This window comes from Rattus norvegicus, chromosome 7 (assembly GCF_036323735.1).
Source record: "Rattus norvegicus strain BN/NHsdMcwi chromosome 7, GRCr8, whole genome shotgun sequence".
Taxonomy (NCBI): domain Eukaryota; kingdom Metazoa; phylum Chordata; class Mammalia; order Rodentia; family Muridae; genus Rattus; species Rattus norvegicus.
The window spans coordinates 34,538,031-34,557,978 of record NC_086025.1 but is presented as its reverse complement, the minus strand read 5'-3'; the positions used below and the strand labels follow the sequence as shown (position 1 = coordinate 34,557,978).

General features: G+C 36.8%; 1 long non-coding RNA gene across 2 annotated transcripts in view; it reads left to right on the top strand.

Moving 5' to 3' along the window:
* LOC120093567 (uncharacterized) overlaps positions 1-19,948 on the top strand; it is a 193,688-nt gene that overhangs the window by 65,910 nt on the left and 107,830 nt on the right. For both annotated transcript variants that reach the window (XR_005486885.2, XR_005486884.2), the window contains exon 2: positions 15,224-15,303. This is a non-coding gene — a long non-coding RNA (uncharacterized LOC120093567). The remainder of the gene's footprint in view (positions 1-15,223; positions 15,304-19,948) is intronic.

Sequence of the window (19,948 nt, the reverse complement as noted above, 5' to 3'; positions counted from 1 at the left end):
ATCTTTGCATCCCAGAAGATGGTCTTGTTCATTCTACTCTTGACTTTTGTGTTGCAACTCAAATGATATAACTACATCAGCCTGAGAAGGCCTGGATATTTGCTGGATACTGTATTTCTCCAACTCATTTCTTCTCTTTCATTATTGCCTAGACACCGCCTTGTATGTTCCTCTTAATGTGTACGGGTAGAAGGTTTAGCACTAGTTGTTTCCTCTCTTGGGTCTAACTACCCCAAGCTACGTGATTTTCCAATGGCTCCCTTTTCCTGCTGTGGAAGCACCCCCCAAAAAAAATTTAACTGGATATTTTTCTAATTCCCATAGTCAAACCGTACTCATAGTCACTTTATCATTACCTTACCATGTAATTTGAAATGACTCTGTTTCTATATTTACTATTTTCCTTCATGTTATAATATAACACTGAAATCTAGTAAGAACTCAATAAATCATGAGCTTCTTTTTAATATCTACTCCCTGGTATAGTCTTTGGCACATAGTAATTATGATTAAGTATTTATTGATTGATTAATTTAATTATCTATAAAATTTTGAAGGATGATAACATGTTTGGCTTCAGTATCAGGGGATGAATGACACAGTTAGTAGGACTATGTCTCTTGACGTGGAAGTCATGGAAGGGAAGACTCATGAATTTGTTCTCCTTTTTCATGACCTTCACTTTTGCTGTTTAACCTAAAATTTTCTGCTATATTTTTAAATCAGTTCCTCCTGTTTCAAACCAACAACTGTATGAAAAACAGATGGTTGCTTCTCTTCATATCCTTTCTCTCATTCCAAGACCATCATGAAACCAGACCTCCTCCTTTGTCCTGGGCTAAATAATTCTTCCATTTTAACACTTCCTGGACTTTTGATTGCCTATCCCCAAAATCCTTTCCAGTATTCTCTGTTTGTAGCCTTGTCCAATAGAACCTCCCACCATAATAGAAACAGTCTACATCTGGGCTGTCTAGTACAGTAACCACTAGTGACGTGTGATGAATAAGAACTTGAAATGTAAGGCATTGAAGGACTGGGCTTTTAAATTACATTTAATTTCAGGGAATTGAAATGTAAATATTCACATATGGTTAGGGTCTAGAAAATTACCACAGCTGTTAGAGATTGTCGAATTTCTGTGCACTATGAAGCAGCATCATATCTTATTTACTAGATGGCTGATACTAAATATGCATCAAAATACTCATTTTAAAGTTTGAAAGAGAAAAATATCACAATGTAAAAGACAATTTTTTAGCTTGCATGGTCTTAAGTTTGACTTTAATGTAAAGTTAATTTAGTGCTTATCAGTTATATTTTAGGGAAGACGGTGATATTCCATAACCTGATGGTTAATATGAAAGATTTAATATAGCACATTAATATAGCATATAGATTCTTCATCTGTAACATTTTTATGAAAATAATGTTTATTCGTGATACATAATTCTATTTTATATCTATGGAAAATAAAGGTGGAAAAGACAAAAGGGTGATCCTATATGGTCAACTTCAGCTAAAGCTGGAGATTCCTGGGCATGGATAGATATATTTGGATTTGGCATATATATATATATACATACAAATATATAATTAATATGAATTTACATATATGTATAATTGATTTTCCTAGTATTTTTAAAGCATGTCCCCTTTGGTCTACATTTTCTCAGGTGTCCTGAAAAAAATGCTGTGTTTAAATTCTAGCCATGATGCACCTTTGACCTTGTGCTTATTTTCAGACTTCGGGATGAGGCATGTGTGTTAATTAAAAACATCTGGCAGAATTTATAAATGAGCTTCACATTTCTGGGTTAGAGCTGGCTGATCCCTCCCGGGAGCTTACAATTAAGGAGAGCTGTACTCACTAACCAAGGAAGCAAAGATGAAGTCAAATCTAAGTGTCAAACACATTTCCATGATTCCGGATTCCTATGTTGTATTTCCATTCTGATTCGGGAGAAGTAAACTTGCTGTTCTCCTTTATTTTGCTTTATTGTATAAAAAAGAAAAAGACTTGATTTGGGGGGAGCATGTCCTTTTTTGTGAAGCTTGTTGAATTGAACTCTGCTTAAAACACAGTCTCCAAATCTCAACTGTTGAAAATAAATAGATGAGGGCCTCGAGGATTTGCTCAGCAGTTAAGAAAGAGCACAAGAGATCTTTCAGACAGCCTGAGTTCAATTCCCACCAACCACGTGGTGGCCCACAACCATCTGCACTGAGATCCGATGCTCTCCTCTGGTGTGTTTGAAGACAGCTAGAGTGTACTCATATACATAAAATAAATGAATAAATAAGTAAATAAATATTTTTAAAAGAAAATGAATGGATTAGATATTTCAATAACTAGTTTAAGTACCAAATGATTCTTTTTTAGTTTTCCAGATTTCACAAAGCATATTTTAATTTTGTTACCTTTTTAGTATTTCAACATCTCAGCTCTAAGACAGATTAACAGCTGCAACCAGAAATAGAGACCTCTCCCGAAAGGCTACACATGGACTGACCCAGGGCTCCAACTGCATATGTAGCAGAGGAAGGCCTTGTTGGGGCACCAGTGGAAGGGGAAGCCCTTGCTCTTTCCAAGGTTGGACCCCCAGGGCAGGGGAATATGGGGGAGACAGTAAGGGGGATGGATGGGGGGAATATCTGTATGCGGGAGGGGGAGTGGAGGGGATGCAGGCTTATGGACAGGAAACCGGGAAGGGGAATGACATTTTAAATGTAAGTAAAGAATTATATCTAATAAAAACTTAAAAAAAAAAGAAATGGAAACCTCAGAGAGTAGAAGCCCTTCTAAAGGCACTTGTCATCTGCCTCTTCTACATGTGATTCACAGAATCTAGATAATGGCAGACCACTGTGCTTTTAGGATTTCTGGAATCTACTGTCCTTAAATTTCTTTTGTTTGTACTTTTCTTTGTATCATATAGCTATTTCCAACACAATATGGCAAATGGGGAACATCTTTAAAATTAGCATTAAAATATGTTTCAAAGGCTTTGAAATATCTAATTCATCATCGAAGCTCTGGAATGTTAATGGATGGAAACAACTCAACTCTGTATCACATATGATGTGAATAGCAATTTTAATAAAAGTCAGATGAGCTGCAAAATGTCTAGTGTTGTGGTTTTGGTGTTTGATGACACAGAAAGACAAAATGAAACTAAAATAAATATACAGTGTTATTTCTATAAGTCAGTACTCTCCAAATAAACAGGGATTATTTTGTGTAAGTAAAGATATATGAGACTGCTCAAAATCCATCAACTTATTTAGCGCAAGGTAAACTGAAAACTGCTCCTCTAGTGATTACAAACACGAGAAAGTTCTTGCTGTCTCTAAAGAATTAGTTCTTCCCTCTCATGAGAATGACATAGTTTCAGGAGTTTTAATAATATTTTAAGACATTTAAATATTGCCCCATTGTTGTAGCATATATGTCACATGATTTTTTTAAGGCCAGAAAGATGGCCCCTAGACAACCAGCATCACTAGAATGGACACAAATGTCAGGTGCCTGTCGTTTCCATATTCAGTCTATAAGTCAGAATTTTTCAAAAAAAAAAAACTGGTGAGGTAGAAAAATTAGTTCAGATATCTCTGAGTTCAGTGAAAAGTCTGCCTCAAGAAAATACACAGACCACATGAAACTCAAGAAGGACAACCAAAATGCAGATGTTTCGGTCCTTCTTAAAGGGGGGAATAAAAATATTCATAGGAGGAGATGTGGAGACAATGTTTGGAGCAGAGACTGAAGGAAAGGACACTCAGAGTCTGCCTGACCTGGGGATCCAGTCCATATACATACAGCCACCAAACCCAGACAATATTGCTGATGCCAAGAAGTGCAAGCTGACAGGAGCCTGATATAGCTGTCTCCTGAGAGGCTCAGCTAGAACATGACAAATACAGAGGCAAATGCTAGCAGCAAACCATTGAACTGAGAACGGGGTCCCCATTGGAGAAGTTATAGAATGGATTGAAGGTGCTTGCAACCCCATAAGAACAACAATACCAACCAACCAGAGCTCCCAGAGAGTAAGCCACTATCCAAAGAGTACACATGAACAGATCCATGGCTCCAGTTGCATATGTAGCAGAGGATGGCCTTGTAGGGCACCAATGGGAGAAGAAGCCCTTGGTCCTGCCAAGGATGCAACTCACACTGTAGGGGAATGTTGGGGCAGGGAGGTGGGAAGGGGGGACACCCTTATAGCAGAAAGGGTAGGGGATGGAGGTTTCTGGATGGGAAACTGGGAAAGGGAAGAACATTAAAAAGAAAAAAGAAAAAAAATAGACAGTTCTAGAGGAAGACATCCATTGACAACCTGAAATCTTCATGTATATGTGCAGACATGTGCATATACCATCCCATACCTGTGAGTTCGCACACATATAAACAGGTATACGTAGTAGCCCTCATACAATAAACACATACACAAGCATTATCTTACTCATTTCTTACTGAAATGCAATTCTAAAAGTCAATTGATCATGGCGTATTGATCATACCAGCAAATTTCTCAGCCCTATGGTCAATGCTAAGAATTTTACACAGCTTCTTTGGAAAGTAAGTTTGACTCTCTTGACCTTATATGTACTGCTTGTGTTCTCAAGTCTAGAAAATCTATTTTCATTCTTATTGAAGGTTATTTTAAAAAATAATTATGAAGGTCTTAAATTTTAATTAACTTTTCAAGGCATCTGTTAATGTAATCACACAGTTCTTCTGGTTTAATTTATTGAGACAGCATGACCTAACTGATGTTTAATTTTACTAAGGTTTAACCCAATTTGGCCATGGAATGATTTTTATACATAGAAGGTTTAGCCAAAATTCTTTTAGGTAGTAAATTATCTGTTCTTAAGAGATATTGGCCTGTACATTTTCTGGAAGTGCTATACTTCTCAATCCTTTTGTCGTTGCATTATAGTTTCATTTCTAGCCCTACTCTTTAAAAACTAATAGAGAATTCTAGTTGTTTTTAACCTTTCACTAAATAACTCTGGAATTGAACTGGGAATTTTTTAATTTTTACTTTTCTTGGATAGTTTATGTATTTACGTTTCAAATGTTTCCCCTTCCCCTTCTTCCATAACTCCCTCCCCTCTTCCCTGTCTCTATGAGGATGCTCCTACTCCCATCTGTCCACTCCTCAGCACCCTGAAATTCCTCTACACTGGGGAAACCAGCCTTCACAGGACCAGGGGCTTTTCCTCCTCTTGATGCTGGACAGTGCCATCCTCTGCTACATATGTGGCTGGAGTCATGGCTCCCTCCACGTGTGCTCATTGGTTGGTGGTCTAGTCCTGAATATCCTTGATAAAATCACTTGTCTCTTGAGGACATTGCTTTTTTTTCAGAAATTAGTTCTTTTAACTAGGTATCCTATGTGTTGTCTCAGAGTTAATAAGGAGATGTTGTTTGCTGTTAGTGCTTGTTTAATCCCTGCACATTTGTGAAGTCTGCATCTTTCCCAATTTTCCCCTCCCTCCCCCCCACTGTCTTTGTCTCGCTCTTGTTTTTTGTCTCTCTCTCTCTCTCTCTCTCTCTCTCTGTCTCTCTCTTTCTCTCATTTTCTGTAGTGTGTGTGTGTGTGTGTGTGTGTGTGTGTGTGTGTGTGTGTGTGTGTGTGTGTAGGAAAATGTATATGGGGAAATATATATACCCACATGAAACTAGAGATTCTGTCTTTCTCTCCCTATTATTTTCTGAAGCAGGTTCTTTTGTTGGAACCAGTCAGTGATTCAGTTAGTCTAGGTGAACACTGAGTGATAAGGCTCCTCTTCTTTCTTAGCCTTCTCAACGCTGGGTTTACAGAAGTGTGACAGATAGGATATTAAGCCTCACTTCTGTTCTTTCCGATGTAATTGCTTCCTTTGTTCCCTTATTTTGTTTAGATTGTCATTCTCAGTGTTTTTAAATGAGTGCTAGTGGAGAATCTCAGGTACCCAGGATTATATGATGTTATATGATAAACCCTTTACCAAATGCATTATCTTTCCAACCACTGTTTTCCTACCTTTAACAATTATTCATAACAGTGTTGAAGATATTAATTTTTATTACTCATTTTATTTGTTTACATTTCAAATGATATCCCCCTTCCTGGTTATCCTTCCACAAACCCCACATCCCATCCCCCATCTCTACCTTTCCCTTTGCTTCTATGAGTGTTTTCCTCCACCCACTCACCCACTCCCACCTTACTGTTGAAGCATCCCCCTATACTGGGGCAGCAAGACTCCACAGGAGCAAGGTCTCCCCTCCAACTATATGAGATAAGGCAATCCTCTGTTACATATGCAGCTGGAGCCATGGGTCCTTCCATGCATACACTTTGGTTGATGGTTTAGTCTCTGGGAGCTTTGGGTGGTCCTGTTAGTTGATATTGTTCTTTCTATGGGGCTACAATTTGTTAACCCCAAAATGTTCCTGTTCAAAGGAAAGAGAGGGGAATAAATATAACAGAAACTGCAAGGCCATCCAGAGACTGCCACACCTAGGGGTCCACCCCATCTGCAGACACCAAACCCCACACTATTGCTGATGCCAAGAAGCACTTGCTGACAGAAGCCTGGTATGGCTTCTCTGAGAGCTTCTACCATTACCTGACTAATACAGAGTCAGATACTCATAGCCAACCATCCGAATGAGCCCGGGGACTCCAGCGGAAGAGCTAAGAGTAGGACTGGAGATACTAAGCTTTATCCACAAATAATGTGTAATAATTCTAGGCCTTTTGGACTGTCTAATTTGTTTTGTATAGCAACATCCATTCTGTTTATGATTTTCAATTCTTCATTTTTGATTTCAATGTTTCTGTCTTTTCTCTAGCTCTTTGAAGTATCTGATTCTGTGCAGGCCTTATAGGTTTTTAATAGCCATGTGAGGATTTAAAATTTCCTATAATTACTGCATATTGGCAATATCATATTGCCAATAGGTATTATTTCTAGTATGAAAACCAAAATAATCCATTCCCTCTCTTCTGTCCATAGTTTTGTCACTCATGAATCATTTTACTTCTTTATTATTGCTTTTTCTCAAGTCAGCATAAAATGTACTTTATAAACACATAAATATATACTAATTATATACATTCATATATTACATATACATACATAATATACATTGACATATATCCATTATATATTCATGCATACACATTTTATTTATACACACACACACACAAACACATACACACACATAAATACACACATTCACTGCATTCCTAAATGATCTACCACTTTGGCTAGATGGACCCAATCTCAAACTAAGACAACTGCCATATTTATCACTATGTCAAAAGGTACCACATTTCCATCCTTTGTCCTCAAGTGATTTGACTTGCTCTGGAAAAAACAAACAAACAAACAAAAAAACAAAAAAACAGCCCTCTGGAAATAATCTCTCACACCAATTAGGGATCATTAAGGATCAGAATGACTCTTTATATAGAAAAGCCTCTGATTATCTTCTTTGCTTCCCCAGTGTGTGCACTCTTTCAGCAACACGTTTTTACGTGTGTTACCTGAATTTGTGCAGTTCTCCAGATGGTTACTTTTGATGTGCATGTGTATGCACACATGCCCTTACGGGTGGTAGAGAAATTTTCTAATGTCATCACCCTGTCATATTTGGAAATACCTCCTGATGTATTTAGCATTTAGCTTACATTTTGGATCTAGGCTAAAGGCATTTTACCTAGTCTGTTGACTGTGCTAATGACAAGTATCCGTGAACAGTGTTAATGAAAAGGTGCCTTAAGTTGATCTGAGTCTGTGAACTTCTTACACTGATAATGAGATATTTGGGTCAGATATCTACAAGTCTTCGGCAGCAGACCTTAGAACATATGCCCCTTTGCTCTAGCTCTAGTAACCTTTTCCGTGATTCCTGAAACTTGAAGTAAAGTCCACAAGCTCCATTTTGGAACCACAAGTCCAAATGGTACTAAAGGAAATTCTTTCTCTAGGATGACTTGATCTGGCTGTACTGGGTTACATCTAACATTTAACTCTGAGATATTTTCCAACCTCAACTTATAGAAGGATGACAATTTCAAGGCGCATTTCCCCTCAATATGCCTTAGGTATGCTAGCTTTATGTTAATGATAATTTGGTTTTAGTCACTTGCTTATTTGAGATAGGTTATCCTTATGTAGCTCAGACTGGACTTTAATCTGTTTCTCTTGCGTTTGCCTCTTTGCCAATCTAGGCATTACTAGTTTGTACCACCACACTAAGTTTGATGTTATAATTCTTTAATATCATATCAGCTTTTAGAGCATCAGATTTTTTTTATTAACTTGAGTATTTCTTATATACATTTCGAGTGTTATTCCCTTTCCCGGTTTCCGGGCAAACATCCCCCTCCCCCCTCTCCTTCCTTATGGGTGTTACCCTCCCAACCCTCCCCCCATTGCCGCCCTCCCCCCAACAGTCTAGTTCACTGGGGGTTCAGTCTTAGCAGGACCCAGGGCTTCACCTTCCACTGGTGCTCTTACTAGGATATTCATTGCTACCTATGAGGTCAGAGTCCAGGGTCAGATTTTTAAAAATGTTTAATGATGCTGTTTTCAATATAAATGTATATTCATATATATCACCAGCCATATGACAGCAAATGGAACTGACACCCTATCATGAAGGCAGTCATAACATTGAGCACAACTCTAAAAGAATGGTCTATACTAGCATCCCCAGGACCTGGATTCGGCACATATTTCTTGATACATAAATCTATCATTATCATGCATTCATTTAAGAAAAAACTAGCCCCCCCCCCCATGATAGATTACAGGATGAAATAAGCCAAGACAGCTATTGCCTCAATAGCCTTACTCTTAATGTGGTAAACATGAAATAAATAAAAACACAATTCTATATTAAAGTATTATGTAATGATATGAAAGACAAAGAAATACTACAAAGAGGAAAACTGCAATTTATTGGAAAATGTTATGTAGTAAATTGCTATTTTAAGTATGAATGTTTAGGAAGAACTCTAGGATGCACAGGGCAGAACGTAGAAGGCCAAAGACAAGTAAAAACATTCTTATCATAAAGTCCTTCATATGACGAGATAAAAAGTTTAATATTTAATATCAGCCAATTATATAGGAAGGACCTTGACATAGAATTACAGTTTAAGAAACAAGCTTGTCTGGGACTATAAGAAGAAAAATAGAGTTTAGGGGGAAAGGAAGGACGACCATCCAGATACTTCCCCACCTGAGAATGCAGCCCAAATACATACAGCCACCAGACCCAGACAATATTGCTGATGCCAAGAAGTACATGCTGACAAGAACCTGATATAGTTGTCTCCTGAGAGACTCTGCCGGAGCTGGACAAATACAGAGGCGAATGCGGGTAGCCAACCATTGGACTGAGAACAGGGTCCACCATGGAGGAGTTAGAGAAAGGACTGAGGTAGCAGAGGGCATTTTCAACCCCATAGGAAGGGAAGAAATATCATATAACCAGACACCCCAGAGCTCTCAGGGTCTAAACCATCAACCAGAGTATACATGGTGCAACCCACGGATCCACCCCATATGTAGCAGAGGATGGGCATTGTCAGCCATCAATGGGTGGAGAGGCCCTTGGTCCTATGAAGGCTTGATGCCCCAGTGTAGGGGAATCCAAAGGCAGGGAGGCCAGAGGGAGTGGTTTGGTGGGTGATAGAGTACCCTCACGGAGGCAAGGGTTGGGGTATGGGATAGGGAGTTTCCGGTGTGGAAACCCAGAAAGGGGATAACATTTGAAATGTAAATAAATTATTCAATAAAAGTAAAAAAGGAGGCAAAGAAGAAAGGAAGGAAGGAAGGAAGGAAGAAAGAGAGAGAGAGAAAGAAAGAAAGAAAAGAAGGAAGAAAGAAACAAAGAAAAGAAAGAAAGCAATCAGTTGAGCAAGCTACTAGCGCAGTGGTTCTCAGCCTTCCCAATGCTACAACTCTCTAATGTAGTTCCTTATGTTGCGGTGATCTCCAACCATAAATTTATTTTCCTTGCTAATTATGATTGTAATTTTACTACGAGTTTGAATTCTAATGTAAACATGTGTTATGTAGAATAGTCTTGGGCAGTAATTTGGGGGTAATTCTACCTCCAAATTGCAACCCATAGGTTGAGAACTGCAGCACTAGAGAAATGATGTTAACTCTAGCTTTCAAGCAGAGCATATAAGAGAAGCTGGAATTAAGGGGCAAACTTTGTCTTGAGAAGTCATTGATGGTGGTTTCTGAAAAAGGGAGAGACACTGGCATTTGAGAATATGGTCACATCCAGACTAGTATGGGCAGCTCTGATTGGATTCAATGGATTAATTAATAAGCATTTAAAAGGAGGTTATTAAGTTGGGAGGGTAATATGAAGGTATGCCTGGATGAGTTAGAAGTAAAAAGTTAAAACAGAAAAAAAATCTAAATATACATAAAATTCTCAAAGAAAATAAAAGGCATACATTTTGAAAACTCCATTTGCTAAGATGAATAAATAAGAAAGTACATCATATTTGAAACAGATCATACATTGAAACAAAGATACCATTTTGAAAAATTACAGAGACTGTATTCCTGTGACTTCATTATTGTGAGGCCTTGAATCATTTAGAAGATTCAGAGGGTTACTAAGTCTCATGTATGGAGGCGGTCAAGTAAAGCAAGGGTAGGGTGAACTTGAGAAGATTGTGCTGAAATGAAAAAAAGAGCTGTCTAATTAAATCATAACATAACAGAGAAAAAATTAGCACTAGTGAGTCTATAAAATAAAAGGTTGATAAGTTTCTTCATATTAGGAAAATCATGTAAAAAAAACTAAAGGAAGGGCAATATTAAGAAAGGATGAAATATGCAGGCGTTTAATGTGACCATGTCCTGAACTTTAGAAGAAGGCAAGAGAACCTCTTGTAGAAAAAGACAGATGTAATGAATCATAAACAAAGGCAGTACAATGATTAGACAGGGGACTTACTTGTGTTGTGAAGCCTAAAATACTAATGTGGTAGTGTTTTGGCCTTTGGGGTATTATGGAAAACAGTAAAAGCTTTGGAAGATGAGGCACGGTAATCCAACTAGTATGATTGAAAAAGATTAAGCATTCTCAACCTCTTCTTCTTCTGTACTCCCTATAACTTGCTCTGCAATTGTCTTGAGCACATCCACCAGAAATCCAACCAGTGGGCTCACTTGACCTGATTTGAAACCTCCACATGTGTGAACCAAAGTAAAGTTATAACTCTGTAACTTACCTAACTCAGGAATTTCATTAAGGGGAAACCAATTATCAAAGATGTTGACTCCCACAATGTAGAGAAATATGCACGTTCCCTTTATGTACCTGTAAATAATAAACTTTGATTGGCCTAAGGTTTATTTTTCCTAATAGTAACAAAAAATAGAATTTGGAATCTTCAGTTACTTACCCATTCTGTAATCAAAAAGAGGTATTTTAGGATTGATTTTTGACTGAATGAATGACGGCTGTGAGTAGAGTAACTCTAATAAAATGTCCTTCAAGCTTAACAAGATTGTTAGCTATACAGCCAGTACCAATGAAACATGTGAGTCCTACTTGAGAGTCACAGTGCATCAAAGCATGTTGGGTATGACAAACTATGGTTGGGATGAAATCCTGAGTTATTCACTTCAGCCTCAATGTTCCCTCTTGTTAAATATGACAATTATATCAAGCACCTCTCATTATGATGCATAGTGCCATGGTTTGACTTTGTATGTATCTGATTTTCATTTAATCACTACTGTGGGAAAGTATGGAAATTTATGAGCTACACTACAGTCCAAAATAGTTTATTAATGTACTTATCAGTAAGGATTATTACAAGATGACAACGTCTGCTATCTGAAAATTAAGAAGAATGCAGTACAGAATTGTGTAGTGATTTCAGATCTGAAATCCAGTACTAGGAGTGTGATTGATAGGGCTTATTGTCTGCTCCTGAGATAAACTTGGTTTGCTTGAATTAATGTTTATATTCAATGACTGATCAATATGTGGAAGTGGATGGTATGCAGAGGAAAGCAGTTAATTAAATGGCATGTGCACAGATAGAAACACTGTACTACATCATGGTATAGGAGAGAGAAAGGTATGCATAACTGAAGCAATTACACATTTCAATAAAATTCTTGATTTGGATTTGTTTCCTTACTCTCACAGGGTTGGTAAAGGTTGAAGATGTAATCTGACTGTTCACTAGATAGATAAAAAGTACAAATAAAAAGGTAAAGCTATAGATAAATGAAAGGTATTTGCTATATAAACAGGACAAATACAATATGAGTCTTCATTAAAGCTTTTGGGTACATATTTTGTTGTTTGTAAGACATTAGGGGGACATTGAAAAATGAGGTGAAGAAATAACATCTAATAGTAGGAAAAAAGGTTGGCTTATTGAATCATACCAAGGAAATATCAAAGTCACATGGAAAAGATGAGCATTCAACTATGAATTGAAGAAGATGAGGAAAAGTAATGGAGTTAAAAGTAGGTGCTTAGCCATGTCAAAATTAGGATGGATGTTAGGAAGAAGAGAATATCCAAATTAAAAAAGAATAACTCACAAATAATAACTGTGGACCATGGAAACCACTGCAACCTACACAGGAGAATCTCTGCAGTGTGGTGGTGCCAGCAAGCTCAGAAGATTTGGGTAGTGGAGAGAGCAAAAGGAAATGCATCGCTGTGCAAAACTCTCTGGAGAGTTAGGCATGGTGAGGAGAGAAGATCTTGGTAATGAATGATGAAGGATGAACAATAGCTTGCAGCTTTGTGTTTTTAATTACAAGAGAGGAAACTCCCCTTTTGAACAAGGGGATAATCTGGAGATGATGGATCTAAGAAAATCATACACTGTATAGACCATGGCTGCCATTCATTCTCTTTCAATGTAGTATGATGTCAAAGGAATTGAACTTTTACTTAAAGAACAAACTCTTAAAATGTTTTAGCATCCGCTATTTTGCAAGAAAACCAAGAGTATCTGTTGAAATGAATTTAAGGTAATGGTGAGGATTGACCAAAAAGCTGTTTTAACAGGAAGAATGCAGAGAAAAGTATACAACATGGAGTGGTAAAGGACCTTCAAAATGAGACTGAATAAGAGTTTAATTTTTTTTTGTTGCTACTTTTAGAGAAAGTTTGAAACTGTGGCAGCTGACCTCACTCCCACCAAATTCTTCTCTTGCAAGACACATGGACACACAAACAAATAGCCCTCTATTAGAAACCTTCCTAGGCTGATTTATGTCAAGATGTACTTCAAAATTATATTTTCTCCTTACTATATTTGAAAGCAAATTGCTTATTTTTCCTTTACTTTTCTGTTATCAAAAAATGCTTTCTACTTCCATTATTCTCATCTCTTGATATTACACTCCTTGTGCTGTTTCCCCCAATGTCATCTTAGTAATTTCCTGACTCATAATGGAAAGAACCTCTAGTCATGCTCATATATCTAAGAGTACATGCTATTAATGTCTAAAAATGTCTACACAATCAGGTTCTCAAGAAAGTTGAATCCTGGACTTTAAAAGCACTCATGGATCTCACTGACATCGTGCTTTGCGAAGCCTCCAAACTATTCAGAGCAACCACTATTCTAGGAGTATCAAATGTAGACGTGAAAAATGCATACTAACCTTTACAAATATTTGCCCATCTTTAAACTGTTAAAAAACATTAACTAAAGGCAATGACTAATAGAAGAGCAGAAGGGTGCATAATATGTAGGCAGGTCATTTCTAGAAGCAGTGAACAAGTAAGTTATAATTCTAAATTAAAACTTGGTCAAACTTTCCTTTGCAATCGAGAAAAAAATGAAACCATAGAGAAGTCTTCAAACTGAGTGCTTATGGACCAAGAAGAAATGAAAATGTCTAGATTAAAAATTGAGAGCATTGGTAATGACATTAAAAAAAAGTATGTGAATTGATATAAAACGTTTAATCTTCATCAATGAAACTTAAACCTCATTGTATAGTTTGTGTTAAAGAGAGAGTAGTAATGTATTTTGAGGTTTTACTCAACACGAAGTAAAACATTTGAGAAATGTAGCCAATAAAGTCAAGTCTCTGGAATTTTTGTATCTTAAATTCTATAAAATACCATTGGTTTTTCCATAGATTCTGATCATTTTACAATCTATTGCAAGTACAACATGTAGAAGTATAGCTAAGAGGTTATAGAGCATGTAAAAGGGAAAACTAAAATGAGTTCATTTATTAAGGGAAAACAAGAAACAAGAAAAAATAAAACAGAAAGCTGATCATAAGTAGAATAATGCAGCCATAGCAGGCTCAAAATAGCTACAAATATATTTTCTAATGTAACCGAACATAATGTCAATTTTTAAGAAATGGATTGCTAAATTATATAAAATTTCAGATGTAGGTATATGTATTTATAAAAAATATATCTTAAACATATGAACAGTAAAAATGAAGAGGAAAAGGATAGACTATGGATTTATTCTCTTTACCAATAATTAAAATAAGGAAGGAGACCCGAAAGGACATAGTTGGGCCCCTGTAAATGCTTTCTGCAGAACAAACTGAAATTGTTTAGTGGGAACCTACTTAGCCTCTGAGAACTGTTGTTAAAAGGTGAGGTTGATGTGAGCTCTTGTCTGTCTTCCCATTCGTAAGGCCTCTCCTGTGTGCACATAAACCATGATGTCATCTGCCATGTGACTCCTACTAGGGACTTCCACTATCACTTTCGAAGTTTTTTATTTAATTTATTGCTATCATCTTTCCAATTATTAAGAATGTTGACTTTTCACATAATGGTGGTCTAGTAAAGGTTGTTTAACGTCTCTAAATCCCACATTTTGTAGCTGTCACATGGAATTAAGTGTTTTTTCATTGCAGGGGTGTTTTAAGGGTTAGATGTCAGTGAGGGCCTGAGTACACTGCTCTGCACTTGTTTCCATAATATTTATGGTTGTCATATTGTAATGTGTAGTTTCTATACTTCAAATCTCTATGTGTTTTCCACTCTGTCTTAGTCACTCACAGATCTGTCTAGGACATCTCAACTATTCTTCATTTACAGTTTTGAACGGCCTTATTTGTATTTGTCTTTTATTCTTGATTTCTATGGCAATTTCTTTGGGTGTTATCTTCCTGAGTAAATATTGTGTCAACAGATAAACCATTCTGAACCTAGTTATTTTCTTCATAGGCATAAAGCGGTGTCTGCTAATTAATCAACCTAACTTCTGAATCAGATATTTTGATTTGTTATAAAAGGAGATAGTCAAGGTAAGGAGCACCAGCTCATTTTCTGTTTGGGTCAATAGTGGGGTTACAGTAAACACAACGTTCATGGTTCCAGATGTGCTGTAACCTTGACCATTTGTTTACTAAGTAAGCAGAAGTGATGTAGTAAGATTGAACTGTTTTACAAAACCCAGCCCCAGAGCTGTTCACTCCACCTCACCAATTACATCACCCTAATATTTAATTAAGGACAGGGCACATCTCAACAGATGTCTTGGGTATGATCCAAGAACAATACAGACAAGGCAAAAGGTAATAACAACAACCAAAAAAAAAAAAAAAGCTTTTGAGAACGCAGCATCCAACAGTATTGTCAACATGTTGGCTTTGGTCTCTCTTTCATAATAAATTACTTTCAGAGAGTGGAGGACAAAGCCATTGTTACCTTTCATGATTTTTTTTCAGTTGATCTGGTGTAAGTAGTTCCAGTGAATGTGTACTTGACATTTTCTTCCTCCCACAAGTTTTCTATACACAATACAGAATATACACAAAACGTCCTTCAGTCAGTAACATAGACACAGGCCGTCATTTGTCATAATTTGCCTTTCCTGATTATTTTAACCACAAGACATAAAGTGAAATTTTCATTGAATTAAATTTAATTGAAGAATGTGAGTTATGGCCATGGAAGGACAGAATTTGGCGAAGCATTTAAAGACTCTCAGATCTTTCATCACCTTCTGAATTCTAATTAGGCAAATAGAAATTGGCTTCTCTGTCAGAGCACTCTGCCCCAAAGACAAGGCTTCACCACTAAAATTAAAAGGAACAAAATCAGCAAACCTGAGCCATGAAGGTTTCTAATAAGAAAAATATTCATTAAAGAATTGCTGCTTCTCATGTTGTTCTGTTTTTCTCCCTGATGAAAGAAAATAATGAGAACTAATTTTCAAAGTGAGAAAACAAAGATGACTGTATATAAATGCTATGTAGAAGTGCAGATGCATGGGATTTGATTATATTACAGGATTTTACTTTAGAAATACGAGTGAGGTTTATTATAAGTAAAAATTTAAAAGCATTTTATTAACCAAATATTAGCCCCGATGCTCAGTGTTGTACTTTGTTTTAGCTTTGCTTTTCATTACCCTTATATGCCTGCAGTTTTTGACTCACCCGCTAATCTATTGGTCAGTGAACTTTAGGACATGGAAGGTCAAATTTTAAGTCTTTCCTTTTCAAGTGGAATTCATGAACCAGCCACATTAATAGTCAGAAGCTCTCTATATGAAATGTTAACTATTGTATCTAACCAAGTATGTGTTCAGAGAATTACTTAGAATGTTTTAATGAAATGAGGATAAAGATGATGCCTATGATCCTTCATGGTTCTTTATCTGGTTGCAGGAGGAAATCCATCTCTTGTGGGATCTACTGTGGGTCTGTTTTCAAACTGTTATTCATAGGGAATTGTATAAGCTGAGGGAGCTGAGTGGCCTTGCTGGAAATAGAGGAAATTTTTATTGTATCTTTGCATCACTCTTGCCTGGTACACAAGAGTCCCTGATGATTCCATAAATAAACCTTGCTCAGAGATACCTTCTTTAGGTGTGTTTGATATTCTAGTATGATTGCATTGCATAATGTTCTCTCCTTCACTGTGAGATCATGGTTACAGTACTTCTCCTGCAGGTATATGAACGGGGTCATCTAAGGTGGTCTTCATTTTATTACCAGTTCTTTATCTTCTCTGACATTTTTTTTCAAGTTTTATTATTAATATAAAGAAAAGGAACACCAAAATTCTAAGGGTGCTTTGCATGTTTTCGCTCTCAACTTTTATACCAGATTTGTAATCTTCCTGTTCAAACAACATCGCAAATATTCTTTAAGGCCACCTTTATCGTTTTATACCACATACAAATTTTGTGACACTTCAGACATTTTATGAGAATGAATGGACAATGAACATACTGAGACCGGATCATTTATCTTTTTAGCTATGTCCTGTCTAACACAGTGCCCTATACATTAAGGATTCACTGAGCGGCTTGTAGAAGAGCTGACCAGATAGAACAAATCTATATCCAAAAATAGAATTGAAGGACAATTGAAGTGACACAAATATCTATTTGGAGTTAGTAAATAACAGCAATGATTTACAAACTATTGCAGGACAATATCACCCAGTGGTGATAAAGGACAGATAGGCATAATTCCATAAATAACATCTTGCTTCAATCTAAGATAAATGACATAATGTACTAAGGTGGACACTTAAGCTTCAGGTGCAACAGAAGTTAAACATGGAAAAGTCTATTTTACCTAAGAAATAATAATTTTAAAATAAATTAATCCTTAATTTTCAATATGGAAATTATATCACATATATGATTATATCAATAGTCTCTTGTGGCTTTAAAAATGCAATAGTCTCTCAAGACCTGTGGCTAACTCAAGAAAATCTCTAAAATCTCTATAAAATTTTACTACTTATTTTTAACTGTTTAAAATTGCTCTAACAGTGTTATTCACAGAGAAATGGTTAACCATGAAAATATAACATAATTGTGTCTGATACATAAACTAGAGAAATCCTGTTCTTTTCAGATATATGTAATTACGCAAATTGATAAGTGTAGTTATTCTACTTAATTAAAGTTTAATTTGTAGAAGCATAAACAAATACTAGGGGGTGTTAAATAAACCCAGTAGCCAGGCTAGTCACTGGTACAAAGCCAATAATACAGAGAAGTAAACAAATATTGCCCACCATTTTTATGTCCATATGTCCATTTTTTCAGTATTTTGTAAACATGAATATCAGCTGAGAATCTGGGCTCATGGGACCACACTGAAGGGCATTCTGTTTTCTAAAGCATTAATTTAGAAGGTCTATATACTAATAAATATGCATTTTGGAAAGTGAAGTAATCCTTTATATCTAAATCCTCATTTCATTTAGGTCTCATAAGAGGAACAGAATTAGACTCGGTGTCTGTCACCTTTTATGCAGTGATGGAGGATGAGAGTTTACACGATTCCTGCAATGGCCCTCCACTATGCATACTCATTTTGCATTACTCAGGAACCAATATTTGTCTTCTAAAGAGGCAACCATTGTCTCTGTACTGACTGGTTTTGTGCATCACTTGGCACAAGCTGGACTTATCACAGAGAGAGGAGCCTCCCTGGAGAAAATGCCTCCATGAGATTCAGCTGTAAAACATTTCTTCATTTAGTGATCAAGGGTGGGTGGTGGTTTCCCTGGGCTAGTAATCCTGGGTTGTATAAGAAAGCAAGCTGAGCAAGCCAGGGGAACCAAGCCTGTAAGTAGTATCTATCCATGCCTTCTGCTCTTGCTTCCTGACCTGCTTGAGTTCCAGTCCTGACTTCCTTTGATGATGAACAGCAATACAGAAATGTAAACTGAATAAACACTTTCCTTCCAAACTTGCTTCTTGGTAATGATGTTTTGTGCAGGAATAGAAACCCTGACTAAGACAGTCTCTTTCCCCTATTAGGAGCATATAGTCCTATCTTGAAAACTTTATAATATATCGTTAATATAAAAACTGATATTTCAAATCCTCAAGGTGATAAATACAGACCATAGCCAAATGATTTGCTTCATGTAATTCTTATTGTTATCATAAGAACATTTCTTATCTTTTGCAGATGAAGACAACAATTTGAAAGGTTAAGCAAGCAGATGTCCAGAGCTCATATTACAACCAGAACTTAAACTCAGTATGTTCACCAAGTCCATTCAATTAACCTCAATGGGGCTTCTACTCTCTAAAAGAATTCAGATATATTCTTAGAGGTATAAAAATTATATTAGTGTAATTACATAGTCTCAATAACTTAGAAGCATCAATTCGATCCTCATCAAATACTGGATTCCAAATTATTTTGCGTTTATGTTATCACAAGCTGTTTATTGATCAGAATGCCCCGTCATTCTGAGAAGTACTACCATGGAATACAAACTGATCATAAAAAACAATTAGTATTTCTAGAACATTTGTTTCAGTAAGAAGAGTCAAAGGCTAAAGATAAATGTGATTTAAAAATTAAAGCAGGGCTTTAGGAAGTGCATTTTAGACTAGAGTAGGTGGATGATGCATTTATAAAGCAACATTTCATTTACGTCTAAGCAATGTAATGGAGTGAACACGTTTTGATATTTTCTGAAATGTGACAAGTAGTATGTCTTCGTCTTCGGGCTGCTGGTTAAGTTAGACAAGCAAGGTGTGTCTGTGATAGGGCAAAAGAATAGCAGCAGCAGAAGGAAGACAGAGGAAGCATGGGACTTTAGAGCTGGAACAGCTACATGACTTAGAAGAGTAGATTAAAATCAAGTAAGATTTTCAGGGGGGTGGGATCATTGCCAACCAAAAACAAAAATGGGGTAGAGGACAGGCTAAGAGGCAGTGGGTCAGGAGGTCACAGCAACAGCAGAGGCAGAGCAGTGAGTCTCTTGTTGCCATCCCAAAGAGATGCTTGAGGCTCATTGAGAATGTTAGGGATGCTGTGTGTGAGTCTGAATGCGCTATAGGAATGGATAGGAACGAGTGGACGTGCGTGGTAGCATCCACTGAGTCAGTGGCTAACGGGGTCTCACCTTCTAAATCCTAAGGCTTTTTTTTTTGGTTCTTTTTTTTCGGAGCTGGGGACCGAA